Source organism: Rattus rattus, chromosome 4 (assembly GCF_011064425.1).
Source record: "Rattus rattus isolate New Zealand chromosome 4, Rrattus_CSIRO_v1, whole genome shotgun sequence".
NCBI lineage: Eukaryota > Metazoa > Chordata > Mammalia > Rodentia > Muridae > Rattus > Rattus rattus.
The window spans coordinates 132,108,372-132,115,760 of record NC_046157.1 but is presented as its reverse complement, the minus strand read 5'-3'; the positions used below and the strand labels follow the sequence as shown (position 1 = coordinate 132,115,760).

Genomic DNA, 7,389 nt, shown 5'->3' with positions numbered 1-7,389 from the left:
CTCAAGAATTTATAGTCCATCAAGAAGACAACAGATGCAAGCAAGGAAACATACCACAAACACATTAACTATTAAGTACAGTTACACTTGCATATGTGTGTTTACATATATGTGCACACACACTGAGACTACACCCCCATACACACCACAGACACTCCACACATATACACACTACCCACCATACATATACATATCACACATATACCACACACATACACACCATGTACACCACACATACACCACACATATACACACACTATCCAACATACATATACACAGCACACATACACCATACACACACACAATGAACACAACACATGTACACATACCATGCACACACACATACATACCACGCACACACACACCACACACACCACACACATACATACACCATGCACACCACACATACACACATACATACACACCACACACACATATACTTCACACATACACACAACACACACACACATACCACACACACACACACACACACATACACACACACTCTCACACCACATACCACACACACACACACACACACACATACTCACACACACACACACTACATACATCACACACACCACATACACACACACACCACACACACACACACACACACACACACACACACACACACACAAACACCACACACACACACACACACCCAAAACAAACAAAAACACAAAACACACACAAACACAAACAACCCACACACACACACACACAACAACACACAAAACCACACACACACAAACACCACACACACACACACCACACACACACACAACACACATACTCTACACACACACACACATACACACACTACACACACACACACCACACACATACACATACCACACATACACACATACACACACAACACACACACACACACCATACACACACACACACACAAACACACACACACACACACAAACACACACAAACACACACACCACACCACACACACACACACCACAAACACAAACCACACACAAAAAAACACACACACCACACACACACAACACACACACACACACACACACACACACCACACACACACACACACACACACACACACACACACCACACACACACACACACACCACACACACACACACACACACACCACACACACACACACACACACACACACACACACACACACACACCACACACACACACACACACACACACACACACACACACACACACACACACACACACACACACACACACACACACACACCACACACACACACACACACACACACACACACACACCACACACCACACACACACCCACACACACACACACACACACACCACACACACACACACACACACACACACACACACACACACCACACACACACACACACACCACACACACACCACACACACACACACACACACACACACACACACACACACACACACACACACACACACACACCACACACCACACACACACACACACACACACACACACACACACACACACACACACACACACACACACACACACACACACACACACACACACACACACACACACACACACACACACACACACACACACCACACCCCACAAGCATTGGATGTGTGGGAAAGACTGACAGGAGGTGTTGAAGGCTGCCATGGAAGGGTGAGTTGGTATTTATACGGTGGGCTTCTCCAGCAGTAGGCAAGGGAGTACAGAAAGAGAGGGATTTTTAAAGGCAAGAGACTCAAGCAAGGATGTCGTTTCCAAAGCTCAATAAGACATTATTTATTTGAAGTTTAAAATGCAGCAAGTGGAGCTGGAGAGCTGGCTCAGCAGATAAGAGCTTCGATTGCTCTTCCAGAGGACCCAGGTTTGATTCCCAGCACTTACATGGCGGCTCCCAACTTTCTGTAACTCCGGCTCCAGAGGATCTGACAACCTCTTCTGGACTTCACACCAGCCACACAGATGATGCACAGATATACATGCAGACAAAACACTCGTGCACATTAGATGGATACTTTTTTTTAAGGTATGAAGCTGGTTAATTGGGTTGTTAACAATTAGAACACCAGTCTGTGAGGTTGCATCCCGTTCGTCAGGGAGAACTGAGACCACAGGTCGCCCTGGAGCTGAGAAACAGCTTTGATCTTTGGCAAAATCTGCGAGTCTTGAGTTTTCTGATCAACCCTGCGCTACTCATAATCTTGTATAAGATCTGATGCCTGGGCTTTCGCGGCTTCTTCTCGAAGTAAGCATCGTTCAGGTGTTTGGGGATTTTAACCTTGCTGATAACAACTTTTGTAGAAGTGGTGATGACAGACTTCTGGTGTGTTCTGAGCAGAGGAACTCGGTTGAGGGCCAGAGGTCCAGTCACAAGTAGCAAGCTGCTGTCCAACTGCTTCAGAAAAAACCTCTGTGCTCCCAGGGAGGATGATCCGGACAGTCCCGGGTGCTAGACGTAGCCTTCTCACGTGCTGACTCAAGGGCTTTCGGCCAGGGCTTAGCAGCTCCTGCGGCACGTCTTCGGTAGGATAATACCAAGGCATTTTTCGAAGCTTCGCTACCCATGTGCCACCATTCTTGTTTCCACCAACTGTATTTTTGTGACAGTAGCAAGGACTTTCTCTTTTCTCTCCTTCTTTTCAGCCTTGGACTTGGCAGTTGAGTATTTCATTTTGTACAAGGCCTTTCTGGAATACCTAGCAGATCGGGAGTACCCACCAATTCCTCTAACCAGGACAGGGTTTGGGCTGCAAATGGGGCTTCCTTTCCTTGGGCCTTTTAATCTCAGGGCCACTCTTTTTGGCTGTGGCGGCAGCAGCAGCACTGCCACCCTTCTTGGCTACGGGTTTCTTTTACTGTGTATCAGGTTTTTCCATTTTTAAACCCACCATCTTGCAAGATGGGAAAGAGAACTAAGACCCCGGCTTCTGGTCTATAAGCAATCACATACATAAATTTTAAAGGAGGTGCTGGAGAGATAGCTCGGTATTTAAGAGAGCTTGCTGGTCTTCCAGTGGACCAGGGTTTGGTTCCCAGTATCCACGTCAGGCAGCTCACAACTGTCTTTAACTGCAAATCCAGGGTATTGACACCCTTAGCCTTCTTGAACATCTGTATTGAAGTGAAGAAAATCACGTACACACACACATACACACACACACACACACACCTACATGCACACTCCTACACACACATCTATACACACACTCCTACACACACACACACATCTACACACACTCCTACACACAAACATCGACACACACTAAGCACCACACACACACCTACACACACACACACATACACACACACACACACACACACACACACACACACACACACACACACACACACACACACCCACACACACACACACACACACACACACACACACACACACACACACACACACACACAAACACACACACACACACACACACACACACACACACACACACACCCACACACAAACACACACACACACACAAACACACACACACACACACACACACACACACACACACACACACACACACACACACACACACACACCTACACACACACATGCACACACACCTACACACACACATGCACACACACACACCTACACACACACACGCACACACACACACACACACACACACACACACACACACACACACACACACACACACACACACACACACACACACACACACACACACACACACACCCACACCCACAAACACACACACACACACACATACACACACACCCACACACTTACACACACTCACACACACACCTCCACACACACCTACAAGCACACACTTACACACACCTACACACACACCTACATACACAAACCTACAAAACACCTACACACTGAACTCTTATACATAATTTAAAATGAAAAAATAAATCTAACACACAGGAAGTGCATGAAGGGATGGGCCAAAGCTGAGGTAACACAGAGGAGACAAGGAACAAAAATGTGAACAAAATGCCTCCTAGCTACTCCCCCACATGATCAATGAATGCGAAGGTGCGATTTATGGGAGATGATTGGACAGATCATAGTGAGGTTTGTGGTCAAAAGGCAATTCTCCTCCTGTATTTGCATAAAGCAACCTCTTTGGAAAGCTCAGGTCACCACATCATTTCAAAATTAGGTTAATTCAGACTCACCTTTAAATCATCTATGCTCAGTGGGAATTGTGATGCCCACCCTAAGATTTTGGTGTTTTCTAAGCACTCTGTTGATTGACAGGGCTTATAAGAACAAAGATTTAAAAAGCCGGGCACCTTAAAGCAACAGAAATGCATTGTGGTCTCACAACTTCAGAGTCCAGAAATCTGAACTCCAAATTAATGGGGTCAGACTCCTTCTGCAAGAATCCATCTTTGTATACTGAGGTTTTGGAGATCCTGGCGTCCCTGGCATAATAGAGCATACTTCCTGATTCAGTTCTCATCTTCAAGTGGCATCTTCCCTTCTCATAAGGACACCAGTCATTGCATTTAAGAGTCACCCTAAACACAAGAGGATGTCATTTGAAACCTTTAGTTATATTTACATCTTATCCGTAAATATAATTTTCATATATTCTATGATCTTATTCTAAAGAAGGTCAGGTTTGGCAGTTTTAGGTGAAATGAAATTTGGAGCACGCTATTCAACGCACTCTAGGAGCTCATAGAGCTTGGATTAACCTTCATGTTTTAATCTATCTCATTTTCCATGGATATACTGTTTCCTTGACTACCTAACTGCCCCGATGCAAAACACAGTCCCTTTCCCTGGTATGGCCTAAATCCACCCAGCAACATAACTGTGAGAACAAGTGACCTCATTGACATTTAGGAGCAAAAGATGTGACACGCGTTTCATCACCACACACCTAAATTTAGAGCATCACCAACATTGGGCTGGAAGTGTATGTGGTCAATCTGTCCCTGGAAAGTTCTTTCATGTCCGCTTTCATCAGTCCCTGCAGGCCGATCTGCTCCTTTCATCCTTCGTTTCTGAACCCTCCCCTTTGGCCTCTCTCTGCTCCTGATTGGTTCCCTATGATGTGTGAATGTTTGTGTCTTGTCTTTCAGACCCTACCCTCAAGAGGTCATCTTTTATGAATGTCCAAGAGTCAATGAACAGTTTTCTGGAGAAGGAAAGGAAAACATCTCTCAAAATATGAGCCATCCCATAATCCTGTGAGGCAAATTCTGACAAACGTTCCAATCTGCAAACTTTCATGTGGGGAATGTGAAGTCTTTCATTCTTTGAAGTGCTTGAATGAATGTTTTTACTTCAAATAAGTTTCCCTTATACTTGGGGATCTCATTTGAGTAATTACTAAGTGAGCTAAGGCACCGATAAAGACAGATGTGTTTATTGCTGCCTCATTAGTAGAAAACAAGCAAAAGTGTGTGTCTCTATGCATATATAGACATACATAGGCCAGTATGTGTACAGCTATATGTATATGCACATATGTAATTAGTAGGTATGTACATATCACGAGTACATGTATTAGGGTGCAACTATGCATATTATGAGTGCATACAACTAGTGTATATGTATATAATTATCATATAAGTTTACTGTTAATAACACCTGTTAGTATTTTGTCAAATGCTATATGTCAAATATCCTCCCTCAGAATTATAAAGTAGCTTTTGTTATTCCCTTAATTTCACAAATAGGAAATTCAGACATAGATGCAATATCAGCCCCAAGGTTAAGTGGATAATAAACAATAAAACCTATTCCAAGCAGTATTCTTGCACTTAACCCAATAATTATTGCCACCTAGGCCCATATATTACAATGGTAATAGTGACATTATCTCAGGGACAAATACACGTTTGTGAATGTTACATTTTTTTATAATGGTCATATTCTGTATTTACAATAAAAAGCCAGTCCCTCTCTTCCACCAATAACTATTACAAAGAGACAGCATTGCCAGTGTCATAACGAGCTAAACATGTCGTTCTGCTATTAAAAAATCAGCATGAAGCTAGAATAAGATAGTACTATTGCCTTATGGTTTCTCAATGCTTTATATAATATAAATCATGGCTTCATGGTCTCTTCAATTCTCACAGTACCTCTGTTGGCTAAGAAGGGTAACTATTGGTAGAAGTGCTATTTCCACTCACTTTGATTTGTCAAATGGAAATCAAAGATTAAGTTGACTGTGCACTCCTATAAGTCATGAAAAAGATTAGCTAGCCTTCATGCTTTTTTGGGATTGGGAATACATCTGAAATGGTGGAAGAGTTATATTCCAGCCCCTACCATAGAATTCATCACCCAGTAGATGCTTAGCAAATGCTGAATGAATGAATGGATGGATGAATGGATATCAGCTTCTCATTCTTTCTGATACACATTCTACCTTTGACCTCTGTCCATACCCCCTGAGATACTGCACATTATACTATCTAGTCAGGCAGTTGGAAGTCTATCTTCTTAGTTACCACACTGAGAAGGGGCATGCAAACACGGAGAACCTTCAGAGAACCATTTAGCATTTGTGTACATGTGTTAAAACACGTAGTTCATCGTGTAAATGGTATGATTAGTGTATTCAGTATATACACCATGTTATACAGCCCTCACCACTATCTAATTCCACCATACTACATCATCCCTTGGATGAGACTCATCAACCCGTGCCAACAAATGCTTGCTGTGTCTACAGCTTTGCCTCTTCTGGGCAATTTATATACGTAGACTCACAGAATATGTGGCTTCTTTCTCGAAATGGAATGCTTTTGAGACTCATCCATGTTATGACCAGCAACACTTCATTTTCAATTCCACTGTATAGATGAACTCTGCCACCTCTTTAAGGACAGAAAGTGTGCCTTGTTAGGAATTAATGTTGGCTTGTGTAGAAGAGCCTAAAGCCTGACCTGCCCTGTACCTCCATACTTGAGAAGAGTGTTTGTGTGGAGACTACAGAGGTGTTCTTTCCTGCTGAAGGGGACAAGGTGAAACCAACAGAGAGGGCAGAAGAGAGACTCTTGACTAAGCTAACAAGAACCCTCCCTGAGGAGCAGGAAGTTAAATAGGAAGGGCAGGGCAGTCAGGGAATCAGATGCTTGTCCTTCAAGAACAGAAAGACACACTTGGCTTTAGATGGGGTTGGTAGACATTCACCACCCCAAAGCTAGGCAGCATCTCAAAACCCCTTAAATCCCACAGACAGAAAAATAGTCGCAGAGCATTAATGAAGACCTGGAACTGACTACGGAGGAAGCTTCATTACATAGCCGAAGCCGATGTCAGCTGGACCATTTTAGAAAAGGCCAGGTGATGTTTGTGAAAGAAAAATAATTAGGATGAAGCAGCCGTTGATGGCTGGCGCTGACTAGAATTTGTAGTACAAAGGAAAAGCTTGATTCCTCTTCTC

The 7,389-nt window shown here is 43.6% G+C and overlaps 1 pseudogene; it reads right to left on the bottom strand.

Annotated features, from left to right (window-relative positions):
• Positions 1-2,049: 2,049 nt before the first annotated feature.
• LOC116898183 lies at positions 2,050-2,883 on the bottom strand (annotated as a pseudogene).
• Between the last annotated feature and the right edge of the window lie 4,506 nt (positions 2,884-7,389).